This window comes from Hemitrygon akajei, unplaced genomic scaffold, assembly GCF_048418815.1.
Source record: "Hemitrygon akajei unplaced genomic scaffold, sHemAka1.3 Scf000116, whole genome shotgun sequence".
Taxonomy (NCBI): Eukaryota; Metazoa; Chordata; class Chondrichthyes; order Myliobatiformes; family Dasyatidae; genus Hemitrygon; species Hemitrygon akajei.
The window spans coordinates 578,832-597,916 of NW_027332002.1; the positions used below are offsets into that span (position 1 = coordinate 578,832).

The 19,085-nt window shown below is 49.5% G+C and overlaps 1 long non-coding RNA gene across 1 annotated transcript; it reads right to left on the reverse strand.

Moving 5' to 3' along the window:
• Positions 1-794: 794 nt before the first annotated feature.
• LOC140723504 (uncharacterized) lies at positions 795-2,794 on the reverse strand. The gene is made up of 3 exons (XR_012097913.1): positions 2,241-2,794; positions 1,726-1,862; positions 795-1,569 (listed from the first exon to the last, which is right to left on the reverse strand). It is a non-coding gene; the product is annotated as an uncharacterized lncRNA (long non-coding RNA).
• Between the last annotated feature and the right edge of the window lie 16,291 nt (positions 2,795-19,085).

The following is a 19,085-nucleotide window of genomic DNA, read 5'->3' on the forward strand; positions in this document are numbered from 1 at the left end:
AACATGCATTGAACCTGTACCCTCCATAACCTCCCTGTCTCACTGGAAAGAACCAAAGCAGAACTGCAAACACATATGCCCTGAACCTGTACCCGTCCATTACCTCCCTGTCTCACTGGAACGTACCACTGCAGAACTCAACACAAATATGCCCTGATGCTGTACGCTCCATAACCTCCCGGTCTCACTGGAATGTACCAATGCAGAACTACACACTAATATGCCCTGAACCTGTACGCCTCCATAACCTCCCTGTCTCACTGGAACGTACCAATGCAGAACTCCTCACAAATATCCCCTGAACCTGTACCCCTCCATAACCTCCCTGTCTCACTGGAACGTCCCAACGCAGAACTCCACACAAATATGCCCTGAACCTGTACCCTCCATAACCTGCCTGTCACGCTGGAACGTACCATTGCAGAACACCACACAAATATGCCCTGAACCTGTACCCCGCAATAACCTCCCTGTCTCACTGGAACGTACCAATGCAGAACTCCAGACAAATATGCCCTGAAACTGTACCCCTCCATAACTTCCCTGTCTCACTGGAACGTACCAATGCAGAACTCCACACAAATATGCCCTGAACCTGTACCCGTCCATAATCTCCCTGTCTCACTGGAACTCACCAATGCCGAACTCCACACAAATATGCCCTGAACCTCTACCCTGCATAACCTCCCTGTCTCACTGGAATGTACCAATGCAGAACTACACACAAATATGCCCTGAACCTTGTTGGGCTTGAAATTCTGCCCTGTGTTCGTTTAGGAAGAGAGACAACTTACACCGGAATATTACAAAACGTGGCTTTATTGCAGAATTCGTAACTGGCACAGCGAATCCACGGAGTCGCTGGAGAAGGCGTTCTGTTTTCCCCTTACAATCTGCTCTTATTTATACCCCTTTTCCCCCCAGCACAACCCCGCTACATATTAGGTAATATCGGGCACTTGTGTCCATCTTATTGGCCCGCAGCCATATGCTCACGAGTTACCTGTTTCTTTTGTTTACTGAATCGCGTGACACTAGTAGTTTCGATGTAGCGGGGTCCCCAGTTTCGCTCCCCCCTCCCTCGCATCCCGGCCTCCTAACATTATGTGTGTTACGTGAGCCACTCCTGACCTGTAATGGCAGTCTCGAATTAACCCCAACACTCCCTCCCTTGGCCTCCCAGAGGCCACATCCCCACATCCCTTACAATCTTTTCCGCGGCTGCCGGGATCAGGCAGAGAGGTGAGCGTCCCCCGGCACTCTTTGGCGTGTCCTCCCTATTTGCTTATCCTGATTTGTCCGACCTAGGGTCACAAAATATGGGTAGGGGTTCCCTAAACATCCGCAATTTTTACAAGTAGCATGCAACATTTCAGAAAACTTAATCAATAACAAATTCACAATCCCCCCCTTGCCATGGTCCATTTCAGTCCGTGTCCTCACATAGCGCGTCCGCTTTCCGGGAGGGCCGTGTCCTCCCCTTCCACCGGGAACAAGGGTGCCTGGTACGCCGGTGGAGGTCCATTCTTTCCAGTCAAGGCTCGATCTATAGTCCGGATGACTAGGGTCCTAATACAGGGTATGCAACAACAACCACACGTGATAAAGATAGCAATTTAAATAGACAGTCCTAGAGCCGACTGTCCCAGAAACGCTCCCCACTTGCCAGAGATCTTATTTAGCCAGTAGAAAATGATGCCAGTTATTGTCCCCCTCCCTTCTTACCTTTTAATGCCCTGTTGGAGACCTCGGCGACAGGGTATGGACCATGCCACCGTTTTCCGTTCCAGGTGAGCTTCCCTGGGCCTCGGAGGAACACTTCCACTCCTACCTTGATGGTGTCCGACCCCTGCGGCTGCTCACTGTTAGATTATTGAACTCGCACAGTTATCAATTTTACCATATTTCTAAAAACTCTCATATACTCTGTTACTCAACACACAAATGTCTGAGATTTGGTAACTCGAAATTGGAAGTGCTCCATGGCTCCCTAGTACACAGAGAGGATCAAATGTGGGACGGTCGCCTTTCAAAACCTGACCTTCGCGTGGGAGATTTCTCCTCTTAACAACCAGTCTAAGGTAGGCGCCGTCATTATCCCTGTGTACTACGGTGTCCGCAACACTTTTCTCCTCACTCCTGAGACTTTTATGCCCATCGTGGGCGGCGGGTACCCTCACTCAGAAGACTTTTCCACGGGCGGAGAATCTTCCTAAAAACAGATAAGAGTTAGTACTTACCAGTCACGATTCTGCACCGGGAATGATCTCTCCCAGGGTAATTTGGGGTTGGTGAGGATCCGTCAGCAGACAAGATCTAACTCAGTGATTTAACTATCTAGTGGAAGTCTTAGATATAACAGGCACTTCCTGACCTTAGTCGAGCTTGCGGCCGCAAGTTGTCTGCCGTCGGACCCGCCAGCCTGTGTTGTCTCTCCCTCCCCACGTCGGGGTCACCAAATGTTGGGCTTGAAATTCTGCCCTGTGTTCGTTTAGGAAGAGAGACAACTTACACCGGAATATTACAAAACGTGGCTTTATTGCAGAATTCGTAACTGGCACAGCGAATCCACGGAGTCGCTGGAGAAGGCGTTCTGTTTTCCCCTTACAATCTGCTCTTATTTATACCCCTTTTCCCCCCAGCACAACCCCGCTACATATTAGGTAATATCGGGCACTTGTGTCCATCTTATTGGCCCGCAGCCATATGCTCACGAGTTACCTGTTTCTTTTGTTTACTGAATCGCGTGACACTAGTAGTTTCGATGTAGCGGGGTCCCCAGTTTCGCTCCCCCCTCCCACGCATCCCGGCCTCCTAACATTATGTGTGTTACGTGAGCCACTCCTGACCTGTAATGGCAGTCTCGAATTAACCCCAACAACCTGTACCCCTCCATAACCTCCCTGTCTCACTGGAACATCCCAACGCAGAACTCCACACAAATATGCCCTGAACCTGTAACCTCCATAACCTGCCTGTCACACTGGAACGTACCATTGCAGATCACCACACAAATAAGCCCTGAACCTGTACCCCGCAATAACCTCCCTGTCTCACTGGAACGTACCAATGCAGAACTCCAGACAAATATGCCCTGAACCTGTACCCCTCCATAACTTCCCTGTCTCACTGGAACGTACCAATGCAGAACTCCACACAAATATGCCCTGAACCTGTACCCGTCCATAACCTCCCTGTCTCACTGGAACGTCCCACTGCAGAACTCCACACAAATTTGCCATGAATCTGTACCCTCCATAACCTCCCTGTCTGACTGGAAAGTACCAATGCGGAACTCCTCACAAATATGCCCTGAAACTGTACCCATCCATAACCTCCCTGTCTCACTGGAACGTCCCACTGCAGAACTCCACACAAATATACATTGAACCTGTACCCTCCATAACCTCCCTGTCTCACTGGAATGTACCAATGCAGAACTCCAAACAAATATGCCCTGAACCTGTACCCGTCCATTACCTCCCTTTCTCACTGGAACGTACCACTGCAGAACTCAACACAAATATGCCATGATGCTGTACCCTCCATAACCTCCTTGTCTCACTGGAATGTACCAATGCAGAACTACACACAAATATGCCCTGACCCTGTACCCCTCCATAACCTCCTTGTCTCACTGGAACGTACCAATGCAGAACTCCACACAAATATGCCCTGAACCTGTACCCCTCCATAACCTCCCTGTCTCACTGCAACGTACCAATACAGAACTCCACACAAATATGCCCTGAACCTGTACCCGTCCATAGCTTCCCTGTCTCACTAGAAGGTACCAATGCAGAACTCAACACAATTATGCCCTGAACCTGTACCCGTCCATAACCTCCCTGTCTCACTGGAACGTCCCACGGCAGAACTCCACACAAATTTGCTATGAACCTGTACCCTCCATAACCTCCCTGGCTGATTGGAACGTCCCACTGCAGAACTCCAAACAAATATACATTGAACCTGTACCCTCCATAACCTCCCTGTCTCACTGGAAAGTACCAATGAGGAACTCCACACAAATATGCCCTGAAACTGTACCCATCCATAACCTCCCTGTCTCACTGGAACGTCCCACTGCAGAACTCCACACAAATATACATTGAACCTGTACCCTCCATAAACTCCCTGTCTCACTGGAATGTACCAATGCAGAACTCCAAACAAATATGCCCTGAACCCGTACCCGTCCATTACCTCCCTTTCTCACTGGAACGTACCACTGCAGAACTCAACCCCAATTTGCCCTGATGCTGTACCCTCCATAACCTCCTTGTCTCACTGGAATGTACGAATGCAGAACAACACACAAATATGCCCTGAACCTGTACCCCTCCATAGCTTCCCTGTCTCACTGGAACGTAGCAATGCAGAACTCCACACAAATATGCCCTGAACCTGTACCCGTCCATAACCTCCCTGTCTCACTGGAACGTCCCACTGCAGAACTCCACACAAATTTGCTATGAACCTGTACCCTCCATAACCTCCCTGTCTGATTGGAACGTCCCACTGCAGAACTCCACTCAAATATACATTGAACCTGTACCCTCCATAACCTCCCTGTCTCACTGGAATGTACCAATGCAGAACTCCAAACAAATATGCCCTGAACATGTACCCGTCCATTACCTCCCTCTCTCACTGGAACGTACCACTGCAGAACTCAACACAAATATGCCCTGATGCTGTACCCTCCATAACCTCCTTGCCTCACTGGAATGTACCATTGCAGAACACCACACAAATATGCCCTGAACCTGTACCCATCCATAACCAACCTGTCTCACTGGAACGTACCACTGCAGAACTCCACACAAATATGCCCTGAACCTGTACCCCTCCATAGCTTCCCTGTCGGACTGGAAAATACCAATGCAGAACTCCACACAAATATGCCCTGAAACTGTACCCTGCATAACCTCCCTGTCTCACTGGAACGTACCATTGCAGAACACTACACAAATATGCCCTGAACCTGTACCCCTCCATAACCACCCTGTCTCACTGGAACGTACCAATGCCGATCTCCACTCAAATATGCCCTGAACCTGTACCCTGCATAACCTCCCTGTCTCACTGGAACGTACCATTGCAGAACATCACACAAATATGCTCTGAACCTGTACCCCACCATAACCACCCTGTCTCACTGGAACGTAGCAATGCAGAACTCCACACAAATATGCCCTGAACCTGTACCCTCCATAACCTCACTGTCTCACTGGAACGTACCATTGCAGAACACCACACAAATATGCCCTGAACCTGTACCCATCCACAACCACCCTGTCTCACTGGAACGTACCACTGCAGAAATCCACACAAACATGCCCTGAACCTGTCCCCTCCATAACCGCTCTGTCTCACTGGAACGTACCAATGCAGAACTCCACACAAATATGCCCTGAACATGTACCCGTCCATAATCTCCCTGTCTCAGTGGAACGTCCCACTGCAGAATTCCACAAAAATATGCCCTGAACCTGTACCCTCCATAACCTCCGTCTGATTGGAACGTACCAATGCAGAACTCCACACAAATATGCCCTGAACCTGTACCCCCCCCCCCATAACCACCCTGTCTCACTGGAACGTACCAATGCAGAACTCCACACAAATATGCCCTGAACCTGTACCCCTCCATAACCACCCTGTCTCACTGGAACGTACCAATGCAGAACTCCACACAAATATGCCCTGAAACTGTACCGGTCCATAACCTCCCTGTCTCACTGGAACGTACAACTGCAGAACTACAGACAAATATGCCCTGAACCTGTACCCTGCATAAGCTCCCTATCTCACTGGAACGTACCACTGCAGAGCACCACTCAAATATGCCCTGAACCTGTACACCTCCATAACCGCTCTGTCTCACAGAAACGTACCAATGCAGAACTCCACACAAATATGCCCTGAACCTGTACCCTGCATAACCTCCCTGTCTCACTGGAACGTACCATGGCAGAACACCACACAAATATGCCCTGAACCTGTACCCCTCCATAACCACCCTGTCTCACTAGAACGTACCAATGCAGAACTCCACACAAATATGCCCTGAAACTGTACCGGTCCATAACCTCCCTGTCTCACTGGAACGTACCACTGCAGAACTCCAGACAAATATGCCCTGAACCTGTACCCTGCATAACCTCCCTGTCGCACTGGAACGTACCAATGCAGAACTCCACACAAATATGCCCTGAACCTGTAACCTCCATAACCTCCCTGTCTCACTGGAACGTACCAATGCAGAACTCCACACAAATGTGCCCTGAACCTGTACCCCTCCATAACCTCCCTGTCTCACTGGAACTCACCAATGCCGAACTCCACTCAAATATGCCCTGAACCTTTACCCTGCATAACCGCCCTGTCTCACTGGAACGTACCAATGCAGAACTCCACACAAATATGCCCTGAACATGTACCCGTCCATATTCTCCCAGTCTCAGTGGAACATCCCACTGCAGAACTCCACACAAATATGCCCTGAACCTGTACGCCTCCATAACCTCCCTGTCTCACTGGAACGTACCAATGCAGAACTCCACACAAATATGCCCTGAACCTGTACCCGTCCATAACCTCCCTGTCTCACTGGAACGTCCGACTGCAGAATTCCACACAAATTTGCTATGAACCTGTACCCTCCATAACCTCCCTGTCTGATTGGAACGTTCCAATGCAGAACTCCAAACAAATATGCCCTGAACCTGTACCCCTCCATAACCTCCCTGTCTCACTGGAACTCACCAATGCAGAACTCCACACAAATATGCCCTGAACCTGTACCCTGCATAACCTCCCTGTCTCACTGGAACGTACCATTGCAGAACACCACACAAATATGCCCTGAACCTGTACCCCTCCATACCCACCCTGTCTCACTAGAAGGTACCAATGCAGAACTCCACACAAATATGCCCTGAACCTGTACCCTGCATAACCTCCTTGTCTCACTGGAACGTAGCATTGCAGAACACCACACAAATATGCCCTGAACCTGTACCCCTCCATAACCACCCTGTCTCACTAGAACGTACCAATGCAGAACTCCACACAAATATGCCCTGAAACTGTACCGGTCCATAACCTCCCTGTCTCACTGGAACGTACCACTGCAGAACTCCAGACAAATATGCCCTGAACCTGTACCCTGCATAACCTCCCTGTCTCACTGGAACGTACCAATGCAGAACTCCACAAAAATATGCCCTGAACCTGTAACCTCCATAACCTCCCTGTCTCACTGGAACGTACCAATGCAGAACTCCACACAAATATGCCCTGAACCTGTACCCCTCCATAACCTCCCTGTCTCACTGGAACTCACCAATGCCGAACTCCACTCAAATATGCCCTGAACCTTTACCCTGCATAACCTCCCTGTCTCACTGGAACGTACCACTGCAGAACACCACACAAATATGCACTGAACCTGTACCCCGAAATAACCGCCCTGTCTCACTGGAACGTACCAATGCAGAACTCCACACAAATATGCCCTGAACATGTACCCGTCCATATTCTCCCAGTCTCAGTGGTACATCCCACTGCAGAACTCCACACAAACATGCATTGAACCTGTACCCTCCATAACCTCCCTGTCTCACTGGAAAGAACCAATGCAGAACTCCAAACACATATGCCCTGAACCTGAAACCGTCCATTACCTCCCTGTCTCACTGGAACGTACCACTGCAGAACTCAACACAAATATGCCCTGATGCTGTACGCTCCATAACCTCCCGGTCTCACTGGAATGTACCAATGCAGAACTACACACTAATATGCCCTGAACCTGTACGCCTCCATAACCTCCCTGTCTCACTGGAACGTACCAATGCAGAACTCCACACAAATATCCCCTGAACCTGTACCCCTCCATAACCTCCCTGTCTCACTGGAACGTCCCAACGCAGAACTCCACACAAATATGCCCTGAACCTGTACCCTCCATAACCTGCCTGTCACACTGGAACGTACCATTGCAGAACACCACACAAATATGCCCTGAACCTGTACCCCTCCATAACCTCCCTGTCTCACTGGAACGTACCACTGCAGAACACCACACAAATATGCACTGAACCTGTAACCCGAAATAACCGCCCTGTCTCACTGGAACGTACCAATGCAGAACTCCACACAAATATGCCCTGAACATGCACCCGTCCATATTCTCCCAGTCTCAGTGGAACATCCCACTGCAGAACTCCACACAAATATGCATTGAACCTGTACCCGTCCATTACCTCCCTGTCTCACTGGAACGTACCACTGCAGAACTCAACACAAATATGCCCTGATGCTTTAAGCTCCATAACCTCCCGGTCTCACTGGAATGTACCAATGCAGAACTACACACAAATATGCCCTGAACCTGTACGCCTCCATAACCTCCCTGTCTCACTGGAACGTACCAATGCAGAACTCCACACAAATATGCCCTGAACCTGTACCCGTCCATAACCTCCCTGTCTCACTGGAACGGCCGACTGCAGAATTCCACACAAATTTGCTATGAACCTGTACCCTCCATAACCTCCCTGTCTGATTGGAACGTTCCAATGCAGAACTCCAAACAAATATGCCCTGAACCTGTACCCCTCCATAACCTCCCTGTCTCACTGGAACTCACCAATGCAGAACTCCACACAAATATGCCCTGAACCTGTACCCTGCATAACCTCCCTGTCTCACTGGAACGTACCATTGCAGAACACCACACAAATATGCCCTGAACCTGTACCCCTCCATAACCACCCTGTCTCACTAGAAGGTACCAATGCAGAACTCCACACAAATATGCCCGGAAACTGTACCGGTCCATAACCTCCCTGTCTCACTGGAACGTACCACTGCGGAACTCCAGACAAATATGCCCTGAACCTGTACCCTGCATAACCTCCCTGTCTCACTGGAACGTACCAATGCAGAACTCCACACAAATATGCCCTGAACCTGTAACCTCCATAACCTCCCTGTCTCACTGGAACGTACCAATGCAGAACTCCACACAAATATGCCCTGAACCTGTACCCCTCCATAACCTCCCTGTCTCACTGGAACTCACCAATGCCGAACTCCACTCAAATATGCCCTGAACCTTTACCCTGCATAACCTACCTGTCTCACTGGAACGTACCACTGCAGAACACCACACAAATATGCACTGAACCTGTACCCCGAAATAACCGCCCTGTCTCACTGGAACGTACCAATGCAGAACTCCACACAAATATGCCCTGAACATGTACCCGTCCATATTCTCCCAGTCTCAGTGGAACATCCCACTGCAGAACTCCACACAAACATGCATTGAACCTGTACCCTCCATAACCTCCCTGTCTCACTGGAAAGAACCAATGCAGAACTCCAAACACATATGCCCTGAACCTGTACCCGTCCATTACCTCCCTGTCTCACTGGAACGTACCACTGCAGAACTCAACACAAATATGCCCTGATGCTGTACGCTCCATAACCTCCCGGTCTCACTGGAATGTACCAATGCAGAACTACACACTAATATGCCCTGAACCTGTACGCCTCCATAACCTCCCTGTCTCACTGGAACGTACCAATGCAGAACTCCACACAAATATCCCCTGAACCTGTACCCCTCCATAACCTCCCTGTCTCACTGGAACGTCCCAACGCAGAACTCCACACAAATATGCCCTTAACCTGTACCCTCCATAACCTGCCTGTGACACTGGAACGTACCATTGCAGAACACCACACAAATATGCCCTGAACCTGTACCCCGCAATAACCTCCCTGTCTCACTGGAACGTACCAATGCAGAACTCCAGACAAATATGCCCTGAAACTGTACCCCTCCATAACTTCCCTGTCTCACTGGAACGTACCAATGCAGAACTCCACACAAATATGCCCTGAACCTGTACCCGTCCATAATCTCCCTGTCTCACTGGAACGTCCCACTGCAGAACTCCACGCAAATTTGCCATGAACCTGTACCCTCCATAACTTCCCTGTCTGACTAGAAAGAACCAATGCGGAACTCCACACAAATATGCCCTGAAACTGTACCCATCCATAACCTCCCTGTCTCACTGGAACGTACCACTGCAGAACTCCACACAAATATGCCCTGAACCTCTACCCTGCATAACCTCCCGGTCTCACTGCAATGTACCAATGCAGAACTACACACAAATATGCCCTGAACCTGTACCCCTCCATAACCTCCCTGTCTCACTGGAACATCCCAACGCAGAACTCCACACAAATATGCCCTGAACCTGTAACCTCCATAACCTGCCTGTCACACTGGAACGTACCATTGCAGATCACCACACAAATATGCCCTGAACCTGTACCCCGCAATAACCTCCCTGTCTCATTGGAACGTACCAATGCAGAACACCACACAAATATGCCCTGAACCTGTACCCCCCCCCCCCCCCATAACCACCCTGTCTCACTGGAACGTACCAATGCAGAACTCCACACAAATATGCCCTGAACCTGTACCCCTCCATAACCACCCTGTCTCACTGGAACGTACCAATGCAGAACTCCACACAAATATGCCCTGAAACTGTACCGGTCCATAACCTCCCTGTCTCACTGGAACGTACAACTGCAGAACTACAGACAAATATGCCCTGAACCTGTACCCTGCATAAGCTCCCTATCTCACTGGAACGTACCACTGCAGAGCACCACTCAAATATGCCCTGAACCTGTACACCTCCATAACCGCTCTGTCTCACAGAAACGTACCAATGCAGAACTCCACACAAATATGCCCTGAACCTGTACCCTGCATAACCTCCCTGTCTCACTGGAACGTACCATTGCAGAACACCACACAAATATGCCCTGAACCTGTACCCCTCCATAACCACCCTGTCTCACTAGAACGTACCAATGCAGAACTCCACACAAATATGCCCTGAAACTGTACCGGTCCATAACCTCCCTGTCTCACTGGAACGTACCACTGCAGAACTCCAGACAAATATGCCCTGAACCTGTACCCTGCATAACCTCCCTGTCGCACTGGAACGTACCAATGCAGAACTCCACACAAATATGCCCTGAACCTGTAACCTCCATAACCTCCCTGTCTCACTGGAACGTACCAATGCAGAACTCCACACAAATGTGCCCTGAACCTGTACCCCTCCATAACCTCCCTGTCTCACTGGAACTCACCAATGCCGAACTCCACTCAAATATGCCCTGAACCTTTACCCTGCATAACCGCCCTGTCTCACTGGAACGTACCAATGCAGAACTCCACACAAATATGCCCTGAACATGTACCCGTCCATATTCTCCCAGTCTCAGTGGAACATCCCACTGCAGAACTCCACACAAATATGCATTGAACCTGTACCCGTCCATTACCTCCCTGTCTCACTGGAACGTACCACTGCAGAACTCAACACAAATATGCCCTGATGCTGTACGCTCCATAACCTCCCGGTCTCACTGGAATGTACCAATGCAGAACTACACACAAATATGCCCTGAACCTGTACGCCTCCATAACCTCCCTGTCTCACTGGAACGTACCAATGCAGAAATCCACACAAATATGCCCTGAACCTGTACCCGTCCATAACCTCCCTGTCTCACTGGAACGTCCGACTGCAGAATTCCACACAAATTTGCTATGAACCTGTACCCTCCATAACCTCCCTGTCTGATTGGAACGTTCCAATGCAGAACTCCAAACAAATATGCCCTGAACCTGTACCCCTCCATAACCTCCCTGTCTCACTGGAACTCACCAATGCAGAACTCCACACAAATATGCCCTGAACCTGTACCCTGCATAACCTCCCTGTCTCACTGGAACGTACCATTGCAGAACACCACACAAATATGCCCTGAACCTGTACCCCTCCATACCCACCCTGTCTCACTAGAAGGTACCAATGCAGAACTCCACACAAATATGCCCTGAACCTGTACCCTGCATAACCTCCTTGTCTCACTGGAACGTAGCATTGCAGAACACCACACAAATATGCCCTGAACCTGTACCCCTCCATAACCACCCTGTCTCACTAGAACGTACCAATGCAGAACTCCACACAAATATGCCCTGAAACTGTACCGGTCCATAACCTCCCTGTCTCACTGGAACGTACCACTGCAGAACTCCAGACAAATATGCCCTGAACCTGTACCCTGCATAACCTCCCTGTCTCACTGGAACGTACCAATGCAGAACTCCACAAAAATATGCCCTGAACCTGTAACCTCCATAACCTCCCTGTCTCACTGGAACGTACCAATGCAGAACTCCACACAAATATGCCCTGAACCTGTACCCCTCCATAACCTCCCTGTCTCACTGGAACTCACCAATGCCGAACTCCACTCAAATATGCCCTGAACCTTTACCCTGCATAACCTCCCTGTCTCACTGGAACGTACCACTGCAGAACACCACACAAATATGCACTGAACCTGTACCCCGAAATAACCGCCCTGTCTCACTGGAACGTACCAATGCAGAACTCCACACAAATATGCCCTGAACATGTACCCGTCCATATTCTCCCAGTCTCAGTGGTACATCCCACTGCAGAACTCCTCACAAACATGCATTGAACCTGTACCCTCCATAACCTCCCTGTCTCACTGGAAAGAACCAATGCAGAACTCCAAACACATATGCCCTGAACCTGAAACCGTCCATTACCTCCCTGTCTCACTGGAACGTACCACTGCAGAACTCAACACAAATATGCCCTGATGCTGTACGCTCCATAACCTCCCGGTCTCACTGGAATGTACCAATGCAGAACTACACACTAATATGCCCTGAACCTGTACGCCTCCATAACCTCCCTGTCTCACTGGAACGTACCAATGCAGAACTCCACACAAATATCCCCTGAACCTGTACCCCTCCATAACCTCCCTGTCTCACTGGAACGTCCCAACGCAGAACTCCACACAAATATGCCCTGAACCTGTACCCTCCATAACCTGCCTGTCACACTGGAACGTACCATTGCAGAACACCACACAAATATGCCCTGAACCTGTACCCCTCCATAACCTCCCTGTCTCACTGGAACGTACCACTGCAGAACACCACACAAATATGCACTGAACCTGTAACCCGAAATAACCGCCCTGTCTCACTGGAACGTACCAATGCAGAACTCCACACAAATATGCCCTGAACATGCACCCGTCCATATTCTCCCAGTCTCAGTGGAACATCCCACTGCAGAACTCCACACAAATATGCATTGAACCTGTACCCGTCCATTACCTCCCTGTCTCACTGGAACGTACCACTGCAGAACTCAACACAAATATGCCCTGATGCTTTAAGCTCCATAACCTCCCGGTCTCACTGGAATGTACCAATGCAGAACTACACACAAATATGCCCTGAACCTGTAAGCCTCCATAACCTCCCTGTCTCACTGGAACGTACCAATGCAGAACTCCACACAAATATGCCCTGAACCTGTACCCGTCCATAACCTCCCTGTCTCACTGGAACGTCCGACTGCAGAATTCCACACAAATTTGCTATGAACCTGTACCCTCCATAACCTCCCTGTCTGATTGGAACGTTCCAATGCAGAACTCCAAACAAATATGCCCTGAATCTGTACCCCTCCATAACCTCCCTGTCTCACTGGAACTCACCAATGCAGAACTCCACACAAATATGCCCTGAACCTGTACCCTGCATAACCTCCCTGTCTCACTGGAACGTACCATTGCAGAACACCACACAAATATGCCCTGAACCTGTACCCCTCCATAACCACCCTGTCTCACTAGAAGGTACCAATGCAGAACTCCACACAAATATGCCCGGAAACTGTACCGGTCCATAACCTCCCTGTCTCACTGGAACGTACCACTGCGGAACTCCAGACAAATATGCCCTGAACCTGTACCCTGCATAACCTCCCTGTCTCACTGGAACGTACCAATGCAGAACTCCACACAAATATGCCCTGAACCTGTAACCTCCATAACCTCCCTGTCTCACTGGAACGTACCAATGCAGAACTCCACACAAATATGCCCTGAACCTGTACCCCTCCATAACCTCCCTGTCTCACTGGAACTCACCAATGCCGAACTCCACTCAAATATGCCCTGAACCTTTACCCTGCATAACCTACCTGTCTCACTGGAACGTACCACTGCAGAACACCACACAAATATGCACTGAACCTGTACCCCGAAATAACCGCCCTGTCTCACTGGAACGTACCAATGCAGAACTCCACACAAATATGCCCTGAACATGTACCCGTCCATATTCTCCCAGTCTCAGTGGAACATCCCACTGCAGAACTCCACACAAACATGCATTGAACCTGTACCCTCCATAACCTCCCTGTCTCACTGGAAAGAACCAATGCAGAACTCCAAACACATATGCCCTGAACCTGTACCCGTCCATTACCTCCCTGTCTCACTGGAACGTACCACTGCAGAACTCAACACAAATATGCCCTGATGCTGTACGCTCCATAACCTCCCGGTCTCACTGGAATGTACCAATGCAGAACTACACACTAATATGCCCTGAACCTGTACGCCTCCATAACCTCCCTGTCTCACTTGAACGTACCAATGCAGAACTCCACACAAATATCCCCTGAACCTGTACCCCTCCATAACCTCCCTGTCTCACTGGAACGTCCCAACGCAGAACTCCACACAAATATGCCCTTAACCTGTACCCTCCATAACCTGCCTGTGACACTGGAACGTACCATTGCAGAACACCACACAAATATGCCCTGAACCTGTACCCCGCAATAACCTCCCTGTCTCACTGGAACCTACCAATGCAGAACTCCAGACAAATATGCCCTGAAACTGTACCCCTCCATAACTTCCCTGTCTCACTGGAACGTACCAATGCAGAACTCCACACAAATATGCCCTGAACCTGTACCCGTCCATAATCTCCCTGTCTCACTGGAACGTCCCACTGCAGAACTCCACGCAAATTTGCCATGAACCTGTACCCTCCATAACTTCCCTGTCTGACTAGAAAGAACCAATGCGGAACTCCACACAAATATGCCCTGAAACTGTACCCATCCATAACCTCCCTGTCTCACTGGAACGTACCACTGCAGAACTCCACACAAATATGCCCTGAACCTCTACCCTGCATAACCTCCCGGTCTCACTGCAATGTACCAATGCAGAACTACACACAAATATGCCCTGAACCTGTACCCCTCCATAACCTCCCTGTCTCACTGGAACATCCCAACGCAGAACTCCACACAAATATGCCCTGAACCTGTAACCTCCATAACCTGCCTGTCACACTGGAACGTACCATTGCAGATCACCACACAAATATGCCCTGAACCTGTACCCCGCAATAACCTCCCTGTCTCACTGGAACGTACCAATGCAGAACTCCAGACAAATATGCCCTGAACCTGTACACCTCCATAACTTCCCTGTCTCACTGGAACGTACCAATGCAGAACTCCACACAAATATTCCCTGAACCTGTAGCCGTCCATAACCTCCCTGTCTCACTGGAACGTCCCACTGCAGAACTCCACACAAATTTGCCATGAATCTGTACCCTCCATAACCTCCCTGTCTGACTGGAAAGTACCAATGCGGAACTCCTCACAAATATGCCCTGAAACTGTACCCATCCATAACCTCCCTGTCTCACTGGAACGTCCCACTGCAGAACTCCACACAAATATACATTGAACCTGTACCCTCCATAACCTCCCTGTCTCACTGGAATGTACCAATGCAGAACTTCAAACAAATATGCCCTGAACCTGTACCCGTCCATTACCTCCCTTTCTCACTGGAACGTACCACTGCAGAACTCAACACAAATATGCCATGATGCTGTACCCTCCATAACCTCCTTGTCTCACTGGAATGTACCAATGCAGAACAACACACAAATATGCCCTGAACATGTACCCCTCCATAGCTTCCCTGTCTCACTGGAACGTAGCAATGCAGAACTCCACACAAATATGCCCTGAACCTGTACCCGTCCATAACCTCCCTGTCTCACTGGAACGTCCCACTGCAGAACTCCACACAAATTTGCTATGAACCTGTACCCTCCAAAACCTCCCTGTCTGATTGGAACGTCCCACTGCAGAACTCCACTCAAATATACATTGAACCTGTACCCTCCATAACCTCCCTGTCTCACTGGAATGTACCAATGCAGAACTCCAAACAAATATGCCCTGAACATGTACCCGTCCATTACCTCCCTCTCTCACTGGAACGTACCACTGCAGAACTCAACACAAATATGCCCTGATGCTGTACCCTCCATAACCTCCTTGTCTCACTGGAATGTACCATTGCAGAACACCACACAAATATGCCCTGAACCTGTACCCATCCATAACCAACCTGTCTCACTGGAACGTACCACTGCAGAACTCCACACAAATATGCCCTGAACCTGTACCCCTCCATAGCTTCCCTGTCGGACTGGAAAATACCAATGCAGAACTCCACACAAATATGCCCTGAAACTGTACCCTGCATAACCTCCCTGTCTCACTGGAACGTACCATTGCAGAACACTACACAAATATGCCCTGAACCTGTACCCCTCCATAACCACCCTGTCTCACTGGAACGTACCAATGCCGATCTCCACTCAAATATGCCCTGAACCTGTACCCTGCATAACCTCCCTGTCTCACTGGAACGTACCATTGCAGAACATCACACAAATATGCTCTGAACCTGTACCCCACCATAACCACCCTGTCTCACTGGAACGTAGCAATGCAGAACTCCACACAAATATGCCCTGAACCTGTACCCTCCATAACCTCACTGTCTCACTGGAACGTACCATTGCAGAACACCAAACAAATATGCCCTGAACCTGTACCCATCCACAACCACCCTGTCTCACTGGAACGTACCACTGCAGAACTCCACACAAACATGCCCTGAACCTGTACCCTGCATAACCTCCATGTCTCACTGGAACGTACCACTGCAGAACACCACACAAATATGCCCTGAACCTGTACCCCTCCATAACCGCTCTGTCTCACTGGAACGTACCAATGCAGAACTCCACACAAATGTGCCCTGAACCTGTACCCCTCCATAACCTCCCTGTCTCACTGGAACTCACCAATGCCGAACTCCACTCAAATATGCCCTGAACCTTTACCCTGCATAACCTCCCTGTCTCACTGGAACGTACCACTGCAGAACACCACACAAATATGCACTGAACCTGTAACCCGAAATAACCGCCCTGTCTCACTGGAACGTACCAATGCAGAACTCCACACAAATATGCCCTGAACATGTACCCGTCCATATTCTCGCAGTCTCAGTGGAACATCCCACTGCAGTGCTCCACACAAATATGCATTGAACCTGTACCCGTCCATTACCTCCCTGTCTCACTGGAACGTACCACTGCAGAACTCAACACAAATATGCCCTGATGCTGTACGCTCCATAACCTCCCTGTCTCACTGGAACCTACCAATGCAGAACTCCAGACAAATATGCCCTGAAACTGTACCCCTCCATAACTTCCCTGTCTCACTGGAACGTACCAATGCAGAACTCCACACAAATATGCCCTGAACCTGTACCCGTCCATAATCTCCCTGTCTCACTGGAACGTCCCACTGCAGAACTCCACGCAAATTTGCCATGAACCTGTACCCTCCATAACTTCCCTGTCTGACTAGAAAGAACCAATGCGGAACTCCACACAAATATGCCCTGAAACTGTACCCATCCATAACCTCCCTGTCTCACTGGAACTTACCACTGCAGAACTCCACACAAATATGCCCTGAACCTCTACCCTGCATAACCTCCCGGTCTCACTGCAATGTACCAATGCAGAACTACACACAAATATGCCCTGAACCTGTACCCCTCCATAACCTCCCTGTCTCACTGGAACATCCCAACGCAGAACTCCACACAAATATGCCCTGAACCTGTAACCTCCATAACCTGCCTGTCACACTGGAACGTACCATTGCAGATCACCACACAAATATGCCCTGAACCTGTACCCCGCAATAACCTCCCTGTCTCACTGGAACGTACCAATGCAGAACTCCAGACAAATATGCCCTGAACCTGTACACCTCCATAACTTCCCTGTCTCACTGGAACGTACCAATGCAGAACTCCACACAAATATTCCCTGAACCTGTAGCCGTCCATAACCTCCCTGTCTCACTGGAACGTCCCACTGCAGAACTCCACACAAATTTGCCATGAATCTGTACCCTCCATAACCTCCCTGTCTGACTGGAAAGTACCAATGCGGAACTCCTCACAAATATGCCCTGAAACTGTACCCATCCATAACCTCCCTGTCTCACTGGAACGTCCCACTGCAGAACTCCACACAAATATACATTGAACCTGTACCCTCCATAACCTCCCTGTCTCACTGGAATGTACCAATGCAGAACTTCAAACAAATATGCCCTGAACCTGTACCCGTCCATTACCTCCCTTTCTCACTGGAACGTACCACTGCAGAACTCAACACAAATATGCCATGATGCTGTACCCTCCATAACCTCCTTGTCTCACTGGAATGTACCAATGCAGAACAACACACAAATATGCCCTGAACATGTACCCCTCCATAGCTTCCCTGTCTCACTGGAACGTAGCAATGCAGAACTCCACACAAATATGCCCTGAACCTGTACCCGTCCATAACCTCCCTGTCTCACTGGAACGTCCCACTGCAGAACTCCACACAAATTTGCTATGAACCTGTACCCTCCAAAACCTCCCTGTCTGATTGGAACGTCCCACTGCAGAACTCCACTCAAATATACATTGAACCTGTACCCTCCATAACCTCCCTGTCTCACTGGAATGTACCAATGCAGAACTCCAAACAAATATGCCCTGAACATGTACCCGTCCATTACCTCCCTCTCTCACTGGAACGTACCACTGCAGAACTCAACACAAATATGCCCTGATGCTGTACCCTCCATAACCTCCTTGTCTCACTGGAATGTACCATTGCAGAACACCACACAAATATGCCCTGAACCTGT